We start from the raw sequence: 26609 nt of genomic DNA, 5'->3' as shown, positions 1-26609 counted from the left end.
ATTAAGCTCTTGTCCAAGTGAAAATACTCGTGTCATCCATTTGAAAACACACACGGCAACCTTTATCTAGAGGAAAAACTTGGGTCAACCCCTGGCTGCGTACGAGAAAACCAGGAATCCTAACTGCTAGACCATATGGGAACTGGCCAGCTTTAACTGGCCACAAGCTTGTGGGCCACTTTCCATAAATGTGGCCAGTGTGGGCGCAGGGTTTTGTAGTGGCCTGTTGCTTTTGGTGTGTGACTGTAACAATGTGATAATAATTTGGCAATACAAGAATCATCCGAAGGGACGGTTTACTGAAATATATAGTGTTGCATGCATTCAAGGGACATGTTTGTTGACTCACACATGGTTCAGTTTTTTGGCCAGAATCCTGTGATTGCTGAATTTATACATCGAACTGGTAATTAAGGTCTTGTCCAGGTGAAAATACTTGTGTCATGCATCTGAAAACACACATGGCAACCGTTATCTAGAGGACAAACTGCCTATCGTCGGTCTGTCAAGGTACAAAACTGACATGTTGTGAGGTTAATAATGAAAGTGAGACCAATTTTTAATCCGCAAAATTGCTGATTATTCGCTCGTTCAGTTTAATGCAGATAACAAATTATTCTCAATGTCCAGGTGGCAATTAGTGATAAGGCTTCAAAATGGCAAGCCTGTGACATCAAAACCACATGGCATTGCACCCTTCAAAGTAGTAAAGTGGTTACAGAGTAGCGATGAAATTGTTCATTCTAGAATCAACTGGCCCACCAGCCTGCATTTTGTGAGACGAAGGGCAATACCAAAGCATGTCCGTGTCTCCCCTAGACATCGGAATGGGTGTGCAGAATGTGCCTTTTTTTGTAAAAAATAGAAGAATGCCTAGAGAGTTGCCTTTTCTTTTGGACTTTGGAGAAAAAAAACACAACAACAAAATAAGCCGGAGAAAAACAAGCACAGAGCGAGCCAGCCAGGAGTCGAACCTAGAATCTTCTGATCCGTAGTCAGACGCGTTATCCATTGCGCCACTGGCCCACCATTAGTAAATACCCCCGATTGTTACAGACTTCTTGGTTTTCGATGTGACGGTGGCAAGCATTGATGTCTGCTCATTCTCACCTTGTTATCAAGAGAACAGACTACCAGCCCTCCAGCCCACCAGCCCACCAGCCCACGAGCCCTCCAGCCCACCATCCCTCCCTGGTGGTCTAGTGGTTAGGATTCGGCGCTCTCACCGCCGCGGCCCGGGTTCGATTCCCGGTCAGGGAAAGCTCTTTTGCCTTCCAATTGTGGTCTGCGAATTCAAGCTCTGCTGACAGCTGTGAGAAAGCCAGCTCCAAGCCAAAACATTGGTGGGAACATGAAAAAAACACCTCCTTCGAGCCGGAGTTGAACCAGCGACCTAAGGATGGCCAACACTCCACCCTACAGTCCTCCGCTCTACCAGCTGAGCTATCGAAGGGGCTAAGGGCTAGTCAGAACCTCGACATATCAGGGTTCTGTAGCTCTACTGCTGGCCAAAAAGTCACTTCTGGTGCAGGAAGATTTGCTGGATCAGAACCTCGACATATCAGGGTTCTGTAGCTCTACTGCTGGCCAAAAAGTCACTTCTGGTGCAGGAAGATTTGCTGGATTTTTGAGGAGGGAAGCAAAAAGGATCATGCATTCCCATACCGGGAGTTGAACCCGGGACGCCTGGGTGAAAACCAGGAATCCTAACCGCTAGACCATATGGGATTTGGACACTTTAAACTGGCCATGGGCTTCTGGCGCACTTTCCATACATGTGGTCAGCGTGGGCGCAGGACCTTTTAGTGGCCTGTTGCTTTAGTTCTGTGACTGTAACAATGTGATAATAATTTGGCAAAACAAGAATTATCCAAAAGGACGGTTTTCTGAATTATATAGTGTTGTATGCATTCAGGGAATCTGTTTTTTCACTCAACCCGGGGGTTCAGTGTATTTGGGCAGATTCCTGTGATTGCAGAATTGATTCCTCAAACTGGTAATTAAGCTCTTGTCCAAGTGAAAATACTCGTGTCATCCATTTGAAAACACACACGGCAATCTTTATCTAGAGGAAAAACTTGGGTCAACCCCTGGCTGCGTACGAGAAAACCAGGAATCCTAACTGCTAGACCATATGGGAACTGGCCAGCTTTAACTGGCCACAAGCTTGTGGGCCACTTTCCATAAATGTGGCCAGTGTGGGCGCAGGGTTTTGTAGTGGCCTGTTGCTTTTGGTGTGTGACTGTAACAATGTGATAATAATTTGGCAATACAAGAATCATCCGAAGGGACGGTTTACTGAAATATATAGTGTTGCATGCATTCAAGGGACATGTTTGTTGACTCACACATGGTTCAGTTTTTTGGCCAGAATCCTGTGATTGCTGAATTTATACCTCGAACTGGTAATTAAGGTCTTGTCCAGGTGAAAATACTTGTGTCATGCATCTGAAAACACACATGGCAACCGTTATCTAGAGGAAAAACTGCCTATCGTCGGTCTGTCAAGGTACAAAACTGACATGTTGTGAGGTTAATAATGAAAGTGAGACCAATTTTTAATCCGCAAAATTGCTGATTATTCGCTCGTTCAGTTTAATGCAGATTACAAATTATTCTCAATGTCCAGGTGGCAATTAGTGATAAGGCTTCAAAATGGCAAGCCTGTGACATCAAAACCACATGGCATTGCACCCTTCAAAGTAGTAAAGCGGTTACAGAGTAGCGATGAAATTGTTCATTCTAGAATCAACTGGCCCACCAGCCTGCATTTTGTGAGACGAATGGCAATACCAAAGCATGTCCTTGTCTCTCCTAGACATCGGAATGGGTGTGCAGAATGTGCCTTTGTTTGTAAAAAATAGAAGAATGCCTAGAGAGTTGCCTTTTCTTTTGGACTTTGGAGAAAAAAAACACAACAACAAAATAAGCCGGAGAAAAACAAGCACAGAGCGAGCCAGCCAGGAGTCGAACCTAGAATCTTCTGATCCGTAGTCAGACGCGTTATCCATTGCGCCACTGGCCCACCATTAGTAAAGACCCCCGATTGTTACAGACTTGTTGGTTTTCGATGTGACGGTGGCAAGCATTGATGTCTGCTCATTCTCAACTTGTTATCAAGAGAACAGACTACCAGCCCTCCAGCCCACCAGCCCACGAGCCCTCCAGCCCTCCCTGGTGGTCTAATGGTTAGGATTCGGCGCTCTCACCGCCGCGGCCCGGGTTCAGTGTATTTGGGCAGATTCCTGTGATTGCAGAATTGATTCCTCAAACTGGTAATTAAGCTCTTGTCCAAGTGAAAATACTCGTGTCATCCATTTGAAAACACACACGGCAACCTTTATCTAGAGGAAAAACTGGAGTCAACCCCTGGCTGCGTACGAGAAAACCAGGAATCCTAACTGCTAGACCATATGGGAACTGGCCAGCTTTAACTGGCCACAAGCTTGTGGGCCACTTTCCATAAATGTGGCCAGTGTGGGCGCAGGGTTTTGTAGTGGCCTGTTGCTTTTGGTGTGTGACTGTAACAATGTGATAATAATTTGGCAATACAAGAATCATCCGAAGGGACGGTTTACTGAAATATATAGTGTTGCATGCATTCAAGGGACATGTTTGTTGACTCACACATGGTTCAGTTTTTTGGCCAGAATCCTGTGATTGCTGAATTTATACCTCGAACTGGTAATTAAGGTCTTGTCCAGGTGAAAATACTTGTGTCATGCATCTGAAAACTCACATGGCAACCGTTATCTAGAGGAAAAACTTGCCTATCGTCGGTCTGTCAAGGTACAAAACTGACATGTTGTGAGGTTAATAATGAAAGTGAGACCAATTTTTAATCCGCAAAATTGCTGATTATTCGCTCGTTCAGTTTAATGCAGATTACAAATTATTCTCAATGTCCAGGTGGCAATTAGTGATAAGGCTTCAAAATGGCAAGCCTGTGACATCAAAACCACATGGCATTGCACCCTTCAAAGTAGTAAAGCGGTTACAGAGTAGCGATGAAATTGTTCATTCTAGAATCAACTGGCCCACCAGCCTGCATTTTGTGAGACGAATGGCAATACCAAAGCATGTACGTGTCTCCCCTAGACATCGGAATGGGTGTGCAGAATGTGCCTTTTTTTGGAAAAAATAGAAGAATGCCTAGAGAGTTGCCTTTTCTTTTGGACTTTGGAGAAAAAAAACACAACAACAAAATAAGCCGGAGAAAAACAAGCACAGAGCGAGCCAGCCAGGAGTCGAACCTAGAATCTTCTGATCCGTAGTCAGACGCTTTATCCATTGCGCCACTGGCCCACCAATAGTAAACAGCCACGATTGTTACAAACTTGTTGGTTTTCGATGTGACGGTGGCAAGCATTGATGTCTGCTCATTCTCACCTTGTTATCAGGAGAACAGACTACCAGCCCTCCAGCCCACCAGCCCACCAGCCCTCCAGCCCTCCAGCCCACGAGCCCTCCAGCCCTCCAGCCCTCCAGCCCACCATCCCTCCCTGGTGGTCAGTATTCAGCGCTCTCACCGCCTCGTCCCGGGTTCGATTCCCGGTCAGGGAAAGCTCTTTTGGCTTCCAATTGTGGACTGCGAATTCAAGCTCTGCTGACAGCTGTGAGAAAGCCAGCTCCAAACCAAAAAATTGGTGGGAACATGAAAAAAACACCTCCTTCGAGCCGGAGTTGAACCAGTGACCTAAGGATGGCCAACACCCCACCCTACAGTCCTCCGCTCTACCAGCTGAGCTATCGAAGGGGCTAAGGGCTAGTCAGAACCTCGACATATCAGGGTTCTGTAGCTCTACTGCTGGCCAAAAAGTCACTTCTGGTGCAGGAAGATTTGCTGGATCAGAACCTCGACATATCAGGGTTCTGTAGCTCTACTGCTGGCCAAAAAGTCACTTCTGGTGCAGGAAGATTTGCTGGATTTTTAAGGAGGGAAGCAAAAAGGAGCATGCATTCCCATACCGGGAGTTGAACCCGGGCCGCCTGGGTGAAAACCAGGAATCCTAACCGCTAGACCATATGGGATTTGGACACTTTAAACTGGCCATGGGCTTCTGGCGCACTTTCCATACATGTGGTCAGCGTGGGCGCAGGACCTTGTAGTGGCCTGTTGCTTTAGTTCTGTGACTGTAACAATGTGATAATAATTTGGCAAAACAAGAATTATCCAAAAGGACGGTTTTCTGAATTATATAGTGTTGTATGCATTCAGGGAATCTGTTTTTTCACTCAACCCGGGGGTTCAGTGTATTTGGGCAGATTCCTGTGATTGCAGAATTGATTCCTCAAACTGGTAATTAAGCTCTTGTCCAAGTGAAAATACTCGTGTCATCCATTTGAAAACACACACGGCAACCTTTATCTAGAGGAAAAACTTGGGTCAACCCCTGGCTGCGTACGAGAAAACCAGGAATCCTAACTGCTAGACCATATGGGAACTGGCCAGCTTTAACTGGCCACAAGCTTGTGGGCCACTTTCCATAAATGTGGCCAGTGTGGGCGCAGGGTTTTGTAGTGGCCTGTTGCTTTTGGTGTGTGACTGTAACAATGTGATAATAATTTGGCAATACAAGAATCATCCGAAGGGACGGTTTACTGAAATATATAGTGTTGCATGCATTCAAGGGACATGTTTGTTGACTCACACATGGTTCAGTTTTTTGGCCAGAATCCTGTGATTGCTGAATTTATACATCGAACTGGTAATTAAGGTCTTGTCCAGGTGAAAATACTTGTGTCATGCATCTGAAAACACACATGGCAACCGTTATCTAGAGGACAAACTGCCTATCGTCGGTCTGTCAAGGTACAAAACTGACATGTTGTGAGGTTAATAATGAAAGTGAGACCAATTTTTAATCCGCAAAATTGCTGATTATTCGCTCGTTCAGTTTAATGCAGATAACAAATTATTCTCAATGTCCAGGTGGCAATTAGTGATAAGGCTTCAAAATGGCAAGCCTGTGACATCAAAACCACATGGCATTGCACCCTTCAAAGTAGTAAAGTGGTTACAGAGTAGCGATGAAATTGTTCATTCTAGAATCAACTGGCCCACCAGCCTGCATTTTGTGAGACGAAGGGCAATACCAAAGCATGTCCGTGTCTCCCCTAGACATCGGAATGGGTGTGCAGAATGTGCCTTTTTTTGTAAAAAATAGAAGAATGCCTAGAGAGTTGCCTTTTCTTTTGGACTTTGGAGAAAAAAAACACAACAACAAAATAAGCCGGAGAAAAACAAGCACAGAGCGAGCCAGCCAGGAGTCGAACCTAGAATCTTCTGATCCGTAGTCAGACGCGTTATCCATTGCGCCACTGGCCCACCATTAGTAAATACCCCCGATTGTTACAGACTTCTTGGTTTTCGATGTGACGGTGGCAAGCATTGATGTCTGCTCATTCTCACCTTGTTATCAAGAGAACAGACTACCAGCCCTCCAGCCCACCAGCCCACCAGCCCACGAGCCCTCCAGCCCACCATCCCTCCCTGGTGGTCTAGTGGTTAGGATTCGGCGCTCTCACCGCCGCGGCCCGGGTTCGATTCCCGGTCAGGGAAAGCTCTTTTGCCTTCCAATTGTGGTCTGCGAATTCAAGCTCTGCTGACAGCTGTGAGAAAGCCAGCTCCAAGCCAAAACATTGGTGGGAACATGAAAAAAACACCTCCTTCGAGCCGGAGTTGAACCAGCGACCTAAGGATGGCCAACACTCCACCCTACAGTCCTCCGCTCTACCAGCTGAGCTATCGAAGGGGCTAAGGGCTAGTCAGAACCTCGACATATCAGGGTTCTGTAGCTCTACTGCTGGCCAAAAAGTCACTTCTGGTGCAGGAAGATTTGCTGGATCAGAACCTCGACATATCAGGGTTCTGTAGCTCTACTGCTGGCCAAAAAGTCATTTCTGGTGCAGGAAGATTTGCTGGATTTTTGAGGAGTGAAGCAAAATGGAGCATGCATTCCCATACCGGGAGTTGAACCCGGGCCGCCTGGGTGAAAACCAGGAATCCTAACCGCTAGACCATATGGGATTTGGACACTTTAAACTGGCCATGGGCTTCTGGCGCACTTTCCATACATGTGGTCAGCGTGGGCGCAGGACCTTGTAGTGGCCTGTTGCTTTAGTTCTGTGACTGTAACAATGTGATAATAATTTGGCAAAACAAGAATTATCCAAAAGGACGGTTTTCTGAATTATATAGTGTTGTATGCATTCAGGGAATCTGTTTTTTCACTCAACCCGGGGGTTCAGTGTATTTGGGCAGATTCCTGTGATTGCAGAATTGATTCCTCAAACTGGTAATTAAGCTCTTGTCCAAGTGAAAATACTCGTGTCATCCATTTGAAAACACACACGGCAACCTTTATCTAGAGGAAAAACTGGAGTCAACCCCTGGCTGCGTACGAGAAAACCAGGAATCCTAACTGCTAGACCATATGGGAACTGGCCAGCTTTAACTGGCCACAAGCTTGTGGGCCACTTTCCATAAATGTGGCCAGTGTGGGCGCAGGGTTTTGTAGTGGCCTGTTGCTTTTGGTGTGTGACTGTAACAATGTGATAATAATTTGGCAATACAAGAATCATCCGAAGGGACGCTTTACTGAAATATATAGTGTTGCATGCATTCAAGGGACATGTTTGTTGACTCACACATGGTTCAGTTTTTTGGCCAGAATCCTGTGATTGCTGAATTTATACCTCGAACTGGTAATTAAGGTCTTGTCCAGGTGAAAATACTTGTGTCATGCATCTGAAAACACACATGGCAACCGTTATCTAGAGGAAAAACTGCCTATCGTCGGTCTGTCAAGGTACAAAACTGACATGTTGTGAGGTTAATAATGAAAGTGAGACCAACTTTTAATCCGCAAAATTGCTGATTATTCGCTCGTTCAGTTTAATGCAGATTACAAATTATTCTCAATGTCCAGGTGGCAATTAGTGATAAGGCTTCAAAATGGCAAGCCTGTGACATCAAAACCACATGGCATTGCACCCTTCAAAGTAGTAAAGCGGTTACAGAGTAGCGATGAAATTGTTCATTCTAGAATCAACTGGCCCACCAGCCTGCATTTTGTGAGACGAATGGCAATACCAAAGCATGTCCGTGTCTCCCCTAGACATCGGAATGGGTGTGCAGAATGTGCCTTTTTTGGAAAAAATAGAAGAATGCCTAGAGAGTTGACTTTTCTTTTGGACTTTGGAGAAAAAAAACACAACAACAAAATAAGCCGGAGAAAAACAAGCACAGAGCGAGCCAGCCAGGAGTCGAACCTAGAATCTTCTGATCCGTAGTCAGACGCTTTATCCATTGCGCCACTGGCCCACCATTATTAAAGACCCGCGATTGTTACAGACTTGTTGGTTTTCGATGTGACGGTGGCAAGCATTGATGTCTGCTCATTCTCACCTTGTTATCAGGAGAACAGACTACCAGCCCTAAAGCCCACCAGCCCACCAGTCCTCCAGCCCACCAGCCCACCAGCCCACCAGCCCACGAGCCCACCATCCCTCACTGGTGGTCTAGTGGTTAGGATTCGGCGCTCTCACCGCCGCGGCCCGGGTTTGATTCCCGGTCAGGGAAAGCTCTTTTGCCTTCCAATTGTGGACTGCGAATTCAAGCTCTGCTGACAGCTGTGAGAAAGCCAGCTCCAAGCCAAAACATTGGTGGGAACATGAAAAAAAACACCTCCTTCGAGCCGGAGTTGAACCAGTGACCTAAGGATGGCCAACACTCCAACCTACAGTCCTCCGCTCTACCAGCTGAGCTATCGAAGGGGCTAAGGGCTAGTCAGAACCTCGACATATCAGGGTTCTGTAGCTCTACTGCTGGCCAAAAAGTCACTTCTGGTGCAGGAAGATTTGCTGGATCAGAACCTCGACATATCAGGGTTCTGTAGCTCTACTGCTGGCCAAAAAGTCACTTCTGGTGCAGGAAGATTTGCTGGATTTTTGAGGAGGGAAGCAAAATGGAGCATGCATTCCCATACCGGGAGTTGAACCCGGGCCGCCTGGGTGAAAACCAGGAATCCTAACCGCTAGACCATATGGGATTTGGACACTTTAAACTGGGCATGGGCTTCTGGCGCACTTTCCATACATGTGGTCAGCGTGGGCGCAGGACCTTGTAGTGGCCTGTTGCTTTAGTTCTGTGACTGTAACAATGTGATAATAATTTGGCAAAACAAGAATTATCCAAAAGGACGGTTTTCTGAATTATATAGTGTTGTATCCATTCAGGGAATCTGTTTTTTCACTCAACCCGGGGGTTCAGTGTATTTGGGCAGATTCCTGTGATTGCAGAATTGATTCCTCAAACTGGTAATTAAGCTCTTGTCCAAGTGAAAATACTCGTGTCATCCATTTGAAAACACACACCTTTATCTAGAGGAAAAACTGGAGTCAACCCCTGGCTGCGTACGAGAAAACCAGGAATCCTAACTGCTAGACCATATGGGAACTGGCCAGCTTTAACTGGCCACAAGCTTGTGGGCCACTTTCCATAAATGTGGCCAGTGTGGGCGCAGGGTTTTGTAGTGGCCTGTTGCTTTTGGTGTGTGACTGTAACAATGTGATAATAATTTGGCAATACAAGAATCATCCGAAGGGACGGTTTACTGAAATATATAGTGTTGCATGCATTCAAGGGACATGTTTGTTGACTCACACATGGTTCAGTTTTTTGGCCAGAATCCTGTGATTGCTGAATTTATACATCGAACTGGTAATTAAGGTCTTGTCCAGGTGAAAATACTTGTGTCATGCATCTGAAAACACACATGGCAACCGTTATCTAGAGGACAAACTGCCTATCGTCGGTCTGTCAAGGTACAAAACTGACATGTTGTGAGGTTAATAATGAAAGTGAGACCAATTTTTAATCCGCAAAATTGCTGATTATTCGCTCGTTCAGTTTAATGCAGATTACAAACTATTCTCAATGTCCAGGTGGCAATTAGTGATAAGGCTTCAAAATGGCAAGCCTGTGACATCAAAACCACATGGCATTGCACCCTTCAAAGTAGTAAAGCGGTTACAGAGTAGCGATGAAATTGTTCATTCTAGAATCAACTGGCCCACCAGCCTGCATTTTGTGAGACGAAGGGCAATACCAAAGCATGTCCGTGTCTCCCCTAGACATCGGAATGGGTGTGCAGAATGTGCCTTTTTTTGTAAAAAATAGAAGAATGCCTAGAGAGTTGCCTTTTCTTTTGGACTTTGGAGAAAAAAAACACAACAACAAAATAAGCCGGAGAAAAACAAGCACAGAGCGAGCCAGCCAGGAGTCGAACCTAGAATCTTCTGATCCGTAGTCAGACGCGTTATCCATTGCGCCACTGGCCCACCATTAGTAAAGACCCCCGATTGTTACAGACTTGTTGGTTTTCGATGTGACGGTGGCAAGCATTGATGTCTGCTCATTCTCACCTTGTTATCAAGAGAACAGACTACCAGCCCTCCAGCCCACCAGCCCACGAGCCCTCCAGCCCTCCAGCCCACCATCCCTCCCTGGTGGTCTAGTGGTTAGGATTCGGCGCTCTTACCGCCGCGGCCCGGGTTCTATTCCCGGTCAGGGAAAGCTCTTTTGCCTTCCAATTGTGGACTGCGAATTCAAGCTCTGCTGACAGCTGTGAGAAAGCCAGCTCCAAACCAAAAAATTGGTGGGAACATGAAAAAAACACCTCCTTCGAGCCGGAGTTGAACCAGCGACCTAAGGATGGCCAACACTCCACCCTACAGTCCTCCGCTCTACCAGCTGAGCTATCGAAGGGGCTAAGGGCTAGTCAGAACCTCGACATATCAGGGTTCTGTAGCTCTACTGCTGGCCAAAAAGTCACTTCTGGTGCAGGAAGATTTGCTGGATCAGAACCTCGACATATCAGGGTTCTGTAGCTCTACTGCTGGCCAAAAAGTCACTTCTGGTGCAGGAAGATTTGCTGGATTTTTGAGGAGGGAAGCAAAAAGGAGCATGCATTCCCATACCAGGTGAAAACCCGGGCCGCCTGGGTGAAAACCAGGAATCCTAACCGCTAGACCATATGGGATTTGGACACTTTAAACTGGCCATGGGCTTCTGGCGCACTTTCCATACATGTGGTCAGCGTGGGCGCAGGACCTTTTAGTGGCCTGTTGCTTTAGTTCTGTGACTGTAACAATGTGATAATAATTTGGCAAAACAAGAATTATCCAAAAGGACGGTTTTCTGAATTATATAGTGTTGTATGCATTCAGGGAATCTGTTTTTTCACTCAACCCGGGGGTTCAGTGTATTTGGGCAGATTCCTGTGATTGCAGAATTGATTCCTCAAACTGGTAATTAAGCTCTTGTCCAAGTGAAAATACTCGTGTCATCCATTTGAAAACACACACGGCAACCTTTATCTAGAGGAAAAACTTGGGTCAACCCCTGGCTGCGTACGAGAAAACCAGGAATCCTAACTGCTAGACCATATGGGAACTGGCCAGCTTTAACTGGCCACAAGCTTGTGGGCCACTTTCCATAAATGTGGCCAGTGTGGGCGCAGGGTTTTGTAGTGGCCTGTTGCTTTTGGTGTGTGACTGTAACAATGTGATAATAATTTGGCAATACAAGAATCATCCGAAGGGACGGTTTACTGAAATATATAGTGTTGCATGCATTCAAGGGACATGTTTGTTGACTCACACATGGTTCAGTTTTTTGGCCAGAATCCTGTGATTGCTGAATTTATACCTCGAACTGGTAATTAAGGTCTTGTCCAGGTGAAAATACTTGTGTCATGCATCTGAAAACACACATGGCAACCGTTATCTAGAGGAAAAACTGCCTATCGTCGGTCTGTCAAGGTACAAAACTGACATGTTGTGAGGTTAATAATGAAAGTGAGACCAATTTTTAATCCGCAAAATTGCTGATTATTCGCTCGTTCAGTTTAATGCAGATTACAAATTATTCTCAATGTCCAGGTGGCAATTAGTGATAAGGCTTCAAAATGGCAAGCCTGTGACATCAAAACCACATGGCATTGCACCCTTCAAAGTAGTAAAGCGGTTACAGAGTAGCGATGAAATTGTTCATTCTAGAATCAACTGGCCCACCAGCCTGCATTTTGTGAGACGAATGGCAATACCAAAGCATGTCCGTGTCTCTCCTAGACATCGGAATGGGTGTGCAGAATGTGCCTTTTTTTGTAAAAAATAGAAGAATGCCTAGAGAGTTGCCTTTTCTTTTGGACTTTGGAGAAAAAAAACACAACAACAAAATAAGCCGGAGAAAAACAAGCACAGAGCGAGCCAGCCAGGAGTCGAACCTAGAATCTTCTGATCTGTAGTCAGACGCGTTATCCATTGCGCCACTGGTGGCCCACCATTAGTAAAGACCCCCGATTGTTACAGACTTGTTGGTTTTCGATGTGACGGTGGCAAGCATTGATGTCTGCTCATTCTCAACTTGTTATCAAGAGAACAGACTACCAGCCCTCCAGCCCACCAGCCCACGAGCCCTCCAGCCCTCCCTGGTGGTCTAGTGGTTAGGATTCGGCGCTCTCACCGCCGCGGCCCGGGTTCAGTGTATTTGGGCAGATTCCTATGATTGCAGAATTGATTCCTCAAACTGGTAATTAAGCTCTTGTCCAAGTGAAAATACTCGTGTCATCCATTTGAAAACACACACGGCAACCTTTATCTAGAGGAAAAACTGGAGTCAACCCCTGGCTGCGTACGAGAAAACCAGGAATCCTAACTGCTAGACCATATGGGAACTGGCCAGCTTTAACTGGCCACAAGCTTGTGGGCCACTTTCCATAAATGTGGCCAGTGTGGGCGCAGGGTTTTGTAGTGGCCTGTTGCTTTTGGTGTGTGACTGTAACAATGTGATAATAATTTGGCAATACAAGAATCATCCGAAGGGACGGTTTACTGAAATATATAGTGTTGCATGCATTCAAGGGACATGTTTGTTGACTCACACATGGTTCAGTTTTTTGGCCAGAATCCTGTGATTGCTGAATTTATACCTCGAACTGGTAATTAAGGTCTTGTCCAGGTGAAAATACTTGTGTCATGCATCTGAAAACACACGTGGCAACCGTTATCTAGAGGAAAAACTGCCTATCGGCGGTCTGTCAAGGTACAAAACTGACATGTTGTGAGGTTAATAATGAAAGTGAGACCAACTTTTAATCCGCAAAATTGCTGATTATTCGCTCGTTCAGTTTAATGCAGATTACAAATTATTCTCAATGTCCAGGTGGCAATTAGTGATAAGGCTTAAAAATGGCAAGCCTGTGACATCAAAACCACATGGCATTGCACCCTTCAAAGTAGTAAAGCGGTTACAGAGTAGCGATGAAATTGTTCATTCTAGAATCAACTGGCCCACCAGCCTGCATTTTGTGAGACGAATGGCAATACCAAAGCATGTCCGTGTCTCCCCTAGACATCGGAATGGGTGTGCAGAATGTGCCTTTTTTGGAAAAAATAGAAGAATGCCTAGAGAGTTGCCTTTTCTTTTGGACTTTGGAGAAAAAAAACACAACAACAAAATAAGCCGGAGAAAAACAAGCACAGAGCGAGCCAGCCAGGAGTCGAACCTAGAATCTTCTGATCCGTAGTCAGACGCTTTATCCATTGCGCCACTGGCCCACCATTATTAAAGACCCGCGATTGTTACAGACTTGTTGGTTTTCGATGTGACGGTGGCAAGCATTGATGTCTGCTCATTCTCAACTTGTTATCAAGAGAACAGACTACCAGCCCTCCAGCCCACCAGCCCACGAGCCCTCCAGCCCTCCCTGGTGGTCTAATGGTTAGGATTCGGCGCTCTCACCGCCGCGGCCCGGGTTCAGTGTATTTGGGCAGATTCCTGTGATTGCAGAATTGATTCCTCAAACTGGTAATTAAGCTCTTGTCCAAGTGAAAATACTCGTGTCATCCATTTGAAAACACACACGGCAACCTTTATCTAGAGGAAAAACTGGAGTCAACCCCTGGCTGCGTACGAGAAAACCAGGAATCCTAACTGCTAGACCATATGGGAACTGGCCAGCTTTAACTGGCCACAAGCTTGTGGGCCACTTTCCATAAATGTGGCCAGTGTGGGCGCAGGGTTTTGTAGTGGCCTGTTGCTTTTGGTGTGTGACTGTAACAATGTGATAATAATTTGGCAATACAAGAATCATCCGAAGGGACGGTTTACTGAAATATATAGTGTTGCATGCATTCAAGGGACATGTTTGTTGACTCACACATGGTTCAGTTTTTTGGCCAGAATCCTGTGATTGCTGAATTTATACCTCGAACTGGTAATTAAGGTCTTGTCCAGGTGAAAATACTTGTGTCATGCATCTGAAAACTCACATGGCAACCGTTATCTAGAGGAAAAACTTGCCTATCGTCGGTCTGTCAAGGTACAAAACTGACATGTTGTGAGGTTAATAATGAAAGTGAGACCAATTTTTAATCCGCAAAATTGCTGATTATTCGCTCGTTCAGTTTAATGCAGATTACAAATTATTCTCAATGTCCAGGTGGCAATTAGTGATAAGGCTTCAAAATGGCAAGCCTGTGACATCAAAACCACATGGCATTGCACCCTTCAAAGTAGTAAAGCGGTTACAGAGTAGCGATGAAATTGTTCATTCTAGAATCAACTGGCCCACCAGCCTGCATTTTGTGAGACGAATGGCAATACCAAAGCATGTACGTGTCTCCCCTAGACATCGGAATGGGTGTGCAGAATGTGCCTTTTTTTGGAAAAAATAGAAGAATGCCTAGAGAGTTGCCTTTTCTTTTGGACTTTGGAGAAAAAAAACACAACAACAAAATAAGCCGGAGAAAAACAAGCACAGAGCGAGCCAGCCAGGAGTCGAACCTAGAATCTTCTGATCCGTAGTCAGACGCTTTATCCATTGCGCCACTGGCCCACCAATAGTAAACAGCCACGATTGTTACAAACTTGTTGGTTTTCGATGTGACGGTGGCAAGCATTGATGTCTGCTCATTCTCACCTTGTTATCAGGAGAACAGACTACCAGCCCTCCAGCCCACCAGCCCACCAGCCCTCCAGCCCTCCAGCCCACGAGCCCTCCAGCCCTCCAGCCCTCCAGCCCTCCAGCCCACCATCCCTCCCTGGTCGTCTAGTGGTTAGTATTCAGCGCTCTCACCGCCTCGTCCCGGGTTCGATTCCCGGTCAGGGAAAGCTCTTTTGGCTTCCAATTGTGGACTGCGAATTCAAGCTCTGCTGACAGCTGTGAGAAAGCCAGCTCCAAACCAAAAAATTGGTGGGAACATGAAAAAAACACCTCCTTCGAGCCGGAGTTGAACCAGTGACCTAAGGATGGCCAACACCCCACCCTACAGTCCTCCGCTCTACCAGCTGAGCTATCGAAGGGGCTAAGGGCTAGTCAGAACCTCGACATATCAGGGTTCTGTAGCTCTACTGCTGGCCAAAAAGTCACTTCTGGTGCAGGAAGATTTGCTGGATCAGAACCTCGACATATCAGGGTTCTGTAGCTCTACTGCTGGCCAAAAAGTCACTTCTGGTGCAGGAAGATTTGCTGGATTTTTGAGGAGGGAAGCAAAAAGGATCATGCATTCCCATACCGGGAGTTGAACCCGGGACGCCTGGGTGAAAACCAGGAATCCTAACCGCTAGACCATATGGGATTTGGACACTTTAAACTGGCCATGGGCTTCTGGCGCACTTTCCATACATGTGGTCAGCGTGGGCGCAGGACCTTGTAGTGGCCTGTTGCTTTAGTTCTGTGACTGTAACAATGTGATAATAATTTGGCAAAACAAGAATTATCCAAAAGGACGGTTTTCTGAATTATATAGTGTTGTATGCATTCAGGGAATCTGTTTTTTCACTCAACCCGGGGGTTCAGTGTATTTGGGCAGATTCCTGTGATTGCAGAATTGATTCCTCAAACTGGTAATTAAGCTCTTGTCCAAGTGAAAATACTCGTGTCATCCATTTGAAAACACACACGGCAACCTTTATCTAGAGGAAAAACTTGGGTCAACCCCTGGCTGCGTACGAGAAAACCAGGAATCCTAACTGCTAGACCATATGGGAACTGGCCAGCTTTAACTGGCCACAAGCTTGTGGGCCACTTTCCATAAATGTGGCCAGTGTGTGCGCAGGGTTTTGTAGTGGCCTTTTGCTTTTGGTGTGTGACTGTAACAATGTGATAATAATTTGGCAAAACAAGAATCATCCGAAGGGACGGTTTACTGAAATATATAGTGTTGCATGCATTCAAGGGACATGTTTGTTGACTCACACATGGTTCAGTTTTTTGGCCAGAATCCTGTGATTGCTGAATTTATACATCGAACTGGTAATTAAGGTCTTGTCCAGGTGAAAATACTTGTGTCATGCATCTGAAAACACACATGGCAACCGTTATCTAGAGTAAAAACTGCCTATCGTCGGTCTGTCAAGGTACAAAACTGACATGTTGTGAGGTTAATAATGAAAGTGAGACCAATTTTTAATCCGCAAAATTGCTGATTATTCGCTCGTTCAGTTTAATGCAGATTACAAATTATTCTCAATGTCCAGGTGGCAATTAGTGATAAGGCTTCAAAATGGCAAGCCTGTGACATCAAAACCACATGGCATTGCACCCTTCAAAGTAGTAAAGCGGTTACAGAGTAGCGATGAAATTGTTCATTCTAGAATCAACTGGCCCACCAGCCTGCATTTTGTGAGACGAAGGGCAATACCAAAGCATGTCCGTGTCTCCCCTAGACATCGGAATGGGTGTGCAGAACGTGCCTTTTTTTGTAAAAAATAGAAGAATGCCTAGAGAGTTGCCTTTTCTTTTGGACTTTGGAGAAAAAAAACACAACAACAAAATAAGCCGGAGAAAAACAAGCACAGAGCGAGCCAGCCAGGAGTCGAACCTAGAATCTTCTGATCCGTAGTCAGACGCGTTATCCATTGCGCCACTGGCCCACCATTAGTAAAGACCCCCGATTGTTACAGACTTGTTGGTTTTCGATGTGACGGTGGCAAGCATTGATGTCTGCTCATTCTCACCTTGTTATCAGGAGAACAGACTACCAGCCCTCCAGCCCACCAGCCCACCAGTCCTCCAGCCCACCAGCCCACCAGCCCACGAGCCCACCATCCCTCACTGGTGGTCTAGTGGTTAGGATTCGGCGCTCTCACCGCCGCGGCCCGGGTTTGATTCCCGGTCAGGGAAAGCTCTTTTGCCTTCCAATTGTGGACTGCGAATTCAAGCTCTGCTGACAGCTGTGAGAAAGCCAGCTCCAAGCCAAAACATTGGTGGGAACATGAAAAAAAACACCTCCTTCGAGCCGGAGTTGAACCAGCGACCTAAGGATGGCCAACACTCCAACCTACAGTCCTCCGCTCTACCAGCTGAGCTATCGAAGGGGCTAAGGGCTAGTCAGAACCTCGACATATCAGGGTTCTGTAGCTCTACTGCTGGCCAAAAAGTCACTTCTGGTGCAGGAAGATTTGCTGGATCAGAACCTCGACATATCAGGGTTCTGTAGCTCTACTGCTGGCCAAAAAGTCATTTCTGGTGCAGGAAGATTTGCTGGATTTTTGAGGAGTGAAGCAAAATGGAGCATGCATTCCCATACCGGGAGTTGAACCCGGGCCGCCTGGGTGAAAACCAGGAATCCTAACCGCTAGACCATATGGGATTTGGACACTTTAAACTGGCCATGGGCTTCTGGCGCACTTTCCATACATGTGGTCAGCGTGGGCGCAGGACCTTGTAGTGGCCTGTTGCTTTAGTTCTGTGACTGTAACAATGTGATAATAATTTGGCAAAACAAGAATTATCCAAAAGGACGGTTTTCTGAATTATATAGTGTTGTATGCATTCAGGGAATCTGTTTTTTCACTCAACCCGGGGGTTCAGTGTATTTGGGCAGATTCCTGTGATTGCAGAATTGATTCCTCAAACTGGTAATTAAGCTCTTGTCCAAGTGAAAATACTCGTGTCATCCATTTGAAAACACACACGGCAACCTTTATCTAGAGGAAAAACTGGAGTCAACCCCTGGCTGCGTACGAGAAAACCAGGAATCCTAACTGCTAGACCATATGGGAACTGGCCAGCTTTAACTGGCCACAAGCTTGTGGGCCACTTTCCATAAATGTGGCCAGTGTGGGCGCAGGGTTTTGTAGTGGCCTGTTGCTTTTGGTGTGTGACTGTAACAATGTGATAATAATTTGGCAATACAAGAATCATCCGAAGGGACGCTTTACTGAAATATATAGTGTTGCATGCATTCAAGGGACATGTTTGTTGACTCACACATGGTTCAGTTTTTTGGCCAGAATCCTGTGATTGCTGAATTTATACCTCGAACTGGTAATTAAGGTCTTGTCCAGGTGAAAATACTTGTGTCATGCATCTGAAAACACACATGGCAACCGTTATCTAGAGGAAAAACTGCCTATCGTCGGTCTGTCAAGGTACAAAACTGACATGTTGTGAGGTTAATAATGAAAGTGAGACCAACTTTTAATCCGCAAAATTGCTGATTATTCGCTCGTTCAGTTTAATGCAGATTACAAATTATTCTCAATGTCCAGGTGGCAATTAGTGATAAGGCTTCAAAATGGCAAGCCTGTGACATCAAAACCACATGGCATTGCACCCTTCAAAGTAGTAAAGCGGTTACAGAGTAGCGATGAAATTGTTCATTCTAGAATCAACTGGCCCACCAGCCTGCATTTTGTGAGACGAATGGCAATACCAAAGCATGTCCGTGTCTCCCCTAGACATCGGAATGGGTGTGCAGAATGTGCCTTTTTTGGAAAAAATAGAAGAATGCCTAGAGAGTTGACTTTTCTTTTGGACTTTGGAGAAAAAAAACACAACAACAAAATAAGCCGGAGAAAAACAAGCACAGAGCGAGCCAGCCAGGAGTCGAACCTAGAATCTTCTGATCCGTAGTCAGACGCTTTATCCATTGCGCCACTGGCCCACCATTATTAAAGACCCGCGATTGTTACAGACTTGTTGGTTTTCGATGTGACGGTGGCAAGCATTGATGTCTGCTCATTCTCACCTTGTTATCAGGAGAACAGACTACCAGCCCTAAAGCCCACCAGCCCACCAGTCCTCCAGCCCACCAGCCCACCAGCCCACCAGCCCACGAGCCCACCATCCCTCACTGGTGGTCTAGTGGTTAGGATTCGGCGCTCTCACCGCCGCGGCCCGGGTTTGATTCCCGGTCAGGGAAAGCTCTTTTGCCTTCCAATTGTGGACTGCGAATTCAAGCTCTGCTGACAGCTGTGAGAAAGCCAGCTCCAAGCCAAAACATTGGTGGGAACATGAAAAAAAACACCTCCTTCGAGCCGGAGTTGAACCAGTGACCTAAGGATGGCCAACACTCCAACCTACAGTCCTCCGCTCTACCAGCTGAGCTATCGAAGGGGCTAAGGGCTAGTCAGAACCTCGACATATCAGGGTTCTGTAGCTCTACTGCTGGCCAAAAAGTCACTTCTGGTGCAGGAAGATTTGCTGGATCAGAACCTCGACATATCAGGGTTCTGTAGCTCTACTGCTGGCCAAAAAGTCACTTCTGGTGCAGGAAGATTTGCTGGATTTTTGAGGAGGGAAGCAAAATGGAGCATGCATTCCCATACCGGGAGTTGAACCCGGGCCGCCTGGGTGAAAACCAGGAATCCTAACCGCTAGACCATATGGGATTTGGACACTTTAAACTGGGCATGGGCTTCTGGCGCACTTTCCATACATGTGGTCAGCGTGGGCGCAGGACCTTGTAGTGGCCTGTTGCTTTAGTTCTGTGACTGTAACAATGTGATAATAATTTGGCAAAACAAGAATTATCCAAAAGGACGGTTTTCTGAATTATATAGTGTTGTATCCATTCAGGGAATCTGTTTTTTCACTCAACCCGGGGGTTCAGTGTATTTGGGCAGATTCCTGTGATTGCAGAATTGATTCCTCAAACTGGTAATTAAGCTCTTGTCCAAGTGAAAATACTCGTGTCATCCATTTGAAAACACACACCTTTATCTAGAGGAAAAACTGGAGTCAACCCCTGGCTGCGTACGAGAAAACCAGGAATCCTAACTGCTAGACCATATGGGAACTGGCCAGCTTTAACTGGCCACAAGCTTGTGGGCCACTTTCCATAAATGTGGCCAGTGTGGGCGCAGGGTTTTGTAGTGGCCTGTTGCTTTTGGTGTGTGACTGTAACAATGTGATAATAATTTGGCAATACAAGAATCATCCGAAGGGACGGTTTACTGAAATATATAGTGTTGCATGCATTCAAGGGACATGTTTGTTGACTCACACATGGTTCAGTTTTTTGGCCAGAATCCTGTGATTGCTGAATTTATACATCGAACTGGTAATTAAGGTCTTGTCCAGGTGAAAATACTTGTGTCATGCATCTGAAAACACACATGGCAACCGTTATCTAGAGGACAAACTGCCTATCGTCGGTCTGTCAAGGTACAAAACTGACATGTTGTGAGGTTAATAATGAAAGTGAGACCAATTTTTAATCCGCAAAATTGCTGATTATTCGCTCGTTCAGTTTAATGCAGATTACAAACTATTCTCAATGTCCAGGTGGCAATTAGTGATAAGGCTTCAAAATGGCAAGCCTGTGACATCAAAACCACATGGCATTGCACCCTTCAAAGTAGTAAAGCGGTTACAGAGTAGCGATGAAATTGTTCATTCTAGAATCAACTGGCCCACCAGCCTGCATTTTGTGAGACGAAGGGCAATACCAAAGCATGTCCGTGTCTCCCCTAGACATCGGAATGGGTGTGCAGAATGTGCCTTTTTTTGTAAAAAATAGAAGAATGCCTAGAGAGTTGCCTTTTCTTTTGGACTTTGGAGAAAAAAAACACAACAACAAAATAAGCCGGAGAAAAACAAGCACAGAGCGAGCCAGCCAGGAGTCGAACCTAGAATCTTCTGATCCGTAGTCAGACGCGTTATCCATTGCGCCACTGGCCCACCATTAGTAAAGACCCCCGATTGTTACAGACTTGTTGGTTTTCGATGTGACGGTGGCAAGCATTGATGTCTGCTCATTCTCACCTTGTTATCAAGAGAACAGACTACCAGCCCTCCAGCCCACCAGCCCACGAGCCCTCCAGCCCTCCAGCCCACCATCCCTCCCTGGTGGTCTAGTGGTTAGGATTCGGCGCTCTTACCGCCGCGGCCCGGGTTCTATTCCCGGTCAGGGAAAGCTCTTTTGCCTTCCAATTGTGGACTGCGAATTCAAGCTCTGCTGACAGCTGTGAGAAAGCCAGCTCCAAACCAAAAAATTGGTGGGAACATGAAAAAAACACCTCCTTCGAGCCGGAGTTGAACCAGCGACCTAAGGATGGCCAACACTCCACCCTACAGTCCTCCGCTCTACCAGCTGAGCTATCGAAGGGGCTAAGGGCTAGTCAGAACCTCGACATATCAGGGTTCTGTAGCTCTACTGCTGGCCAAAAAGTCACTTCTGGTGCAGGAAGATTTGCTGGATCAGAACCTCGACATATCAGGGTTCTGTAGCTCTACTGCTGGCCAAAAAGTCACTTCTGGTGCAGGAAGATTTGCTGGATTTTTGAGGAGGGAAGCAAAAAGGAGCATGCATTCCCATACCAGGTGAAAACCCGGGCCGCCTGGGTGAAAACCAGGAATCCTAACCGCTAGACCATATGGGATTTGGACACTTTAAACTGGCCATGGGCTTCTGGCGCACTTTCCATACATGTGGTCAGCGTGGGCGCAGGACCTTTTAGTGGCCTGTTGCTTTAGTTCTGTGACTGTAACAATGTGATAATAATTTGGCAAAACAAGAATTATCCAAAAGGACGGTTTTCTGAATTATATAGTGTTGTATGCATTCAGGGAATCTGTTTTTTCACTCAACCCGGGGGTTCAGTGTATTTGGGCAGATTCCTGTGATTGCAGAATTGATTCCTCAAACTGGTAATTAAGCTCTTGTCCAAGTGAAAATACTCGTGTCATCCATTTGAAAACACACACGGCAACCTTTATCTAGAGGAAAAACTTGGGTCAACCCCTGGCTGCGTACGAGAAAACCAGGAATCCTAACTGCTAGACCATATGGGAACTGGCCAGCTTTAACTGGCCACAAGCTTGTGGGCCACTTTCCATAAATGTGGCCAGTGTGGGCGCAGGGTTTTGTAGTGGCCTGTTGCTTTTGGTGTGTGACTGTAACAATGTGATAATAATTTGGCAATACAAGAATCATCCGAAGGGACGGTTTACTGAAATATATAGTGTTGCATGCATTCAAGGGACATGTTTGTTGACTCACACATGGTTCAGTTTTTTGGCCAGAATCCTGTGATTGCTGAATTTATACCTCGAACTGGTAATTAAGGTCTTGTCCAGGTGAAAATACTTGTGTCATGCATCTGAAAACACACATGGCAACCGTTATCTAGAGGAAAAACTGCCTATCGTCGGTCTGTCAAGGTACAAAACTGACATGTTGTGAGGTTAATAATGAAAGTGAGACCAATTTTTAATCCGCAAAATTGCTGATTATTCGCTCGTTCAGTTTAATGCAGATTACAAATTATTCTCAATGTCCAGGTGGCAATTAGTGATAAGGCTTCAAAATGGCAAGCCTGTGACATCAAAACCACATGGCATTGCACCCTTCAAAGTAGTAAAGCGGTTACAGAGTAGCGATGAAATTGTTCATTCTAGAATCAACTGGCCCACCAGCCTGCATTTTGTGAGACGAATGGCAATACCAAAGCATGTCCGTGTCTCTCCTAGACATCGGAATGGGTGTGCAGAATGTGCCTTTTTTTGTAAAAAATAGAAGAATGCCTAGAGAGTTGCCTTTTCTTTTGGACTTTGGAGAAAAAAAACACAACAACAAAATAAGCCGGAGAAAAACAAGCACAGAGCGAGCCAGCCAGGAGTCGAACCTAGAATCTTCTGATCTGTAGTCAGACGCGTTATCCATTGCGCCACTGGTGGCCCACCATTAGTAAAGACCCCCGATTGTTACAGACTTGTTGGTTTTCGATGTGACGGTGGCAAGCATTGATGTCTGCTCATTCTCAACTTGTTATCAAGAGAACAGACTACCAGCCCTCCAGCCCACCAGCCCACGAGCCCTCCAGCCCTCCCTGGTGGTCTAGTGGTTAGGATTCGGCGCTCTCACCGCCGCGGCCCGGGTTCAGTGTATTTGGGCAGATTCCTATGATTGCAGAATTGATTCCTCAAACTGGTAATTAAGCTCTTGTCCAAGTGAAAATACTCGTGTCATCCATTTGAAAACACACACGGCAACCTTTATCTAGAGGAAAAACTGGAGTCAACCCCTGGCTGCGTACGAGAAAACCAGGAATCCTAACTGCTAGACCATATGGGAACTGGCCAGCTTTAACTGGCCACAAGCTTGTGGGCCACTTTCCATAAATGTGGCCAGTGTGGGCGCAGGGTTTTGTAGTGGCCTGTTGCTTTTGGTGTGTGACTGTAACAATGTGATAATAATTTGGCAATACAAGAATCATCCGAAGGGACGGTTTACTGAAATATATAGTGTTGCATGCATTCAAGGGACATGTTTGTTGACTCACACATGGTTCAGTTTTTTGGCCAGAATCCTGTGATTGCTGAATTTATACCTCGAACTGGTAATTAAGGTCTTGTCCAGGTGAAAATACTTGTGTCATGCATCTGAAAACACACGTGGCAACCGTTATCTAGAGGAAAAACTGCCTATCGGCGGTCTGTCAAGGTACAAAACTGACATGTTGTGAGGTTAATAATGAAAGTGAGACCAACTTTTAATCCGCAAAATTGCTGATTATTCGCTCGTTCAGTTTAATGCAGATTACAAATTATTCTCAATGTCCAGGTGGCAATTAGTGATAAGGCTTAAAAATGGCAAGCCTGTGACATCAAAACCACATGGCATTGCACCCTTCAAAGTAGTAAAGCGGTTACAGAGTAGCGATGAAATTGTTCATTCTAGAATCAACTGGCCCACCAGCCTGCATTTTGTGAGACGAATGGCAATACCAAAGCATGTCCGTGTCTCCCCTAGACATCGGAATGGGTGTGCAGAATGTGCCTTTTTTGGAAAAAATAGAAGAATGCCTAGAGAGTTGCCTTTTCTTTTGGACTTTGGAGAAAAAAAACACAACAACAAAATAAGCCGGAGAAAAACAAGCACAGAGCGAGCCAGCCAGGAGTCGAACCTAGAATCTTCTGATCCGTAGTCAGACGCTTTATCCATTGCGCCACTGGCCCACCATTATTAAAGACCCGCGATTGTTACAGACTTGTTGGTTTTCGATGTGACGGTGGCAAGCATTGATGTCTGCTCATTCTCACCTTGTTATCAGGAGAACAGACTACCAGCCCTCCAGCCCACCAGCCCACCAGCCCTCCAGCCCACCATCCCTCCCTGGTGGTCTAGTGGTTAGGATTCGGCGCTCTCACCGCCGCGGCCCGGGTTCGATTCCCGGTCAGGGAAAGCTCTTTTGCCTTCCAATTGTGGACTGCGAATTCAAGCTCTGCTGACAGCTGTGAGAAAGCCAGCTCCAAACCAAAAAATTGGTGGGAACATGAAAAAAAACACCTCCTTCGAGCCGGAGTTGAACCAGCGACCTAAGGATGGCCAACACTCCAACCTACAGTCCTCCGCTCTACCAGCTGAGCTATCGAAGGGGCTAAGGGCTAGTCAGAACCTCGACATATCAGGGTTCTGTAGCTCTACTGCTGGCCAAAAAGTCACTTCTGGTGCAGGAAGATTTGCTGGATCAGAACCTCGACATATCAGGGTTCTGTAGCTCTACTGCTGGCCAAAAAGTCATTTCTGGTGCAGGAAGATTTGCTGGATTTTTGAGGAGGGAAGCAAAATGGAGCATGCATTCCCATACCGGGAGTTGAACCCGGGCCGCCTGGGTGAAAACCAGGAATCCTAACCGCTAGACCATATGGGATTTGGACACTTTAAACTGGCCATGGGCTTCTGGCGCACTTTCCATACATGTGGTCAGCGTGGGCGCAGGACCTTGTAGTGGCCTGTTGCTTTAGTTCTGTGACTGTAACAATGTGATAATAATTTGGCAAAACAAGAATTATCCAAAAGGACGGTTTTCTGAATTATATAGTGTTGTATCCATTCAGGGAATCTGTTTTTTCACTCAACCCGGGGGTTCAGTGTATTTGGGCAGATTCCTGTGATTGCAGAATTGATTCCTCAAACTGGTAATTAAGCTCTTGTCCAAGTGAAAATACTCGTGTCATCCATTTGAAAACACACACGGCAACCTTTATCTAGAGGAAAAACTGGAGTCAACCCCTGGCTGCGTACGAGAAAACCAGGAATCCTAACTGCTAGACCATATGGGAACTGGCCAGCTTTAACTGGCCACAAGCTTGTGGGCCACTTTCCATAAATGTGGCCAGTGTGGGCGCAGGGTTTTGTAGTGGCCTGTTGCTTTTGGTGTGTGACTGTAACAATGTGATAATAATTTGGCAATACAAGAATCATCCGAAGGGACGGTTTACTGAAATATATAGTGTTGCATGCATTCAAGGGACATGTTTGTTGACTCACACATGGTTCAGTTTTTTGGCCAGAATCCTGTGATTGCTGAATTTATACCTCGAACTGGTAATTAAGGTCTTGTCCAGGTGAAAATACTTGTGTCATGCATCTGAAAACACACATGGCAACCGTTATCTAGAGGAAAAACTGCCTATCGTCGGTCTGTCAAGGTACAAAACTGACATGTTGTGAGGTTAATAATGAAAGTGAGACCAATTTTTAATCTGCAAAATTGCTGATTATTCGCTCGTTCAGTTTAATGCAGATTACAAACTATTCTCAATGTCCAGGTGGCAATTAGTGATAAGGCTTCAAAATGGCAAGCCTGTGACATCAAAACCACATGGCATTGCACCCTTCAAAGTAGTAAAGCGGTTACAGAGTAGCGATGAAATTGTTCATTCTAGAATCAACTGGCCCACCAGCCTGCATTTTGTGAGACGAAGGGCAATACCAAAGCATGTCCGTGTCTCCCCTAGACATCGGAATGGGTGTGCAGAATGTGCCTTTTTTTGTAAAAAATAGAAGAATGCCTAGAGAGTTGCCTTTTCTTTTGGACTTTGGAGAAAAAAAACACAACAACAAAATAAGCCGGAGAAAAACAAGCACAGAGCGAGCCAGCCAGGAGTCGAACCTAGAATCTTCTGATCCGTAGTCAGACGCGTTATCCATTGCGCCACTGGCCCACCATTAGTAAAGACCCCCGATTGTTACAGACTTGTTGGTTTTCGATGTGACGGTGGCAAGCATTGATGTCTGCTCATTCTCACCTTGTTATCAAGAGAACAGACTACCAGCCCTCCAGCCCACCAGCCCACCAGCCCTCCAGCCCACCAGCCCACGAGCCCTCCAGCCCTCCAGCCCACCATCCCTCCCTGGTGGTCTAGTGGTTAGGATTCGGCGCTCTCACCGCCGCGGCCCGGGTTCTATTCCCGGTCAGGGAAAGCTCTTTTGCCTTCCAATTGTGGACTGCGAATTCAAGCTCTGCTGACAGCTGTGAGAAAGCCAGCTCCAAACCAAAAAATTGGTGGGAACATGAAAAAAACACC

At 46.0% G+C, this 26609-nt stretch overlaps 7 non-coding genes across 7 annotated transcripts; 5 read left to right on the top strand and 2 right to left on the bottom strand.

Moving 5' to 3' along the window:
* The first annotated feature begins 1188 nt into the window (after positions 1 to 1188).
* trnae-cuc (transfer RNA glutamic acid (anticodon CUC)) lies at positions 1189 to 1260 on the top strand. The gene has a single exon. It is a non-coding gene; the product is annotated as a tRNA-Glu (tRNA).
* A 5230-nt stretch (positions 1261 to 6490) lies between these two features.
* On the top strand, positions 6491 to 6562 carry trnae-cuc (transfer RNA glutamic acid (anticodon CUC)). Its single transcript has one exon. It is a non-coding gene; the product is annotated as a tRNA-Glu (tRNA).
* A 3944-nt stretch (positions 6563 to 10506) lies between these two features.
* trnak-cuu (transfer RNA lysine (anticodon CUU)) lies at positions 10507 to 10578 on the top strand. The gene has a single exon. It is a non-coding gene; the product is annotated as a tRNA-Lys (tRNA).
* Positions 10579 to 12269: 1691 nt separating this feature from the next.
* On the bottom strand, positions 12270 to 12345 carry trnac-aca (transfer RNA cysteine (anticodon ACA)). The gene has a single exon. It is a non-coding gene; the product is annotated as a tRNA-Cys (tRNA).
* Positions 12346 to 21137: 8792 nt separating this feature from the next.
* Positions 21138 to 21209, top strand: trnak-cuu (transfer RNA lysine (anticodon CUU)). Its single transcript has one exon. It is a non-coding gene; the product is annotated as a tRNA-Lys (tRNA).
* A 1691-nt stretch (positions 21210 to 22900) lies between these two features.
* On the bottom strand, positions 22901 to 22976 carry trnac-aca (transfer RNA cysteine (anticodon ACA)). The gene has a single exon. It is a non-coding gene; the product is annotated as a tRNA-Cys (tRNA).
* Positions 22977 to 24408: 1432 nt separating this feature from the next.
* Positions 24409 to 24480, top strand: trnae-cuc (transfer RNA glutamic acid (anticodon CUC)). The gene has a single exon. It is a non-coding gene; the product is annotated as a tRNA-Glu (tRNA).
* Positions 24481 to 26609: the final 2129 nt, after the last annotated feature.

This window comes from Carassius gibelio, chromosome A11 (assembly GCF_023724105.1).
Source record: "Carassius gibelio isolate Cgi1373 ecotype wild population from Czech Republic chromosome A11, carGib1.2-hapl.c, whole genome shotgun sequence".
Taxonomy (NCBI): Eukaryota; Metazoa; Chordata; class Actinopteri; order Cypriniformes; family Cyprinidae; genus Carassius; species Carassius gibelio.
This window is presented reverse-complemented; position numbering and strand designations above follow the sequence as displayed.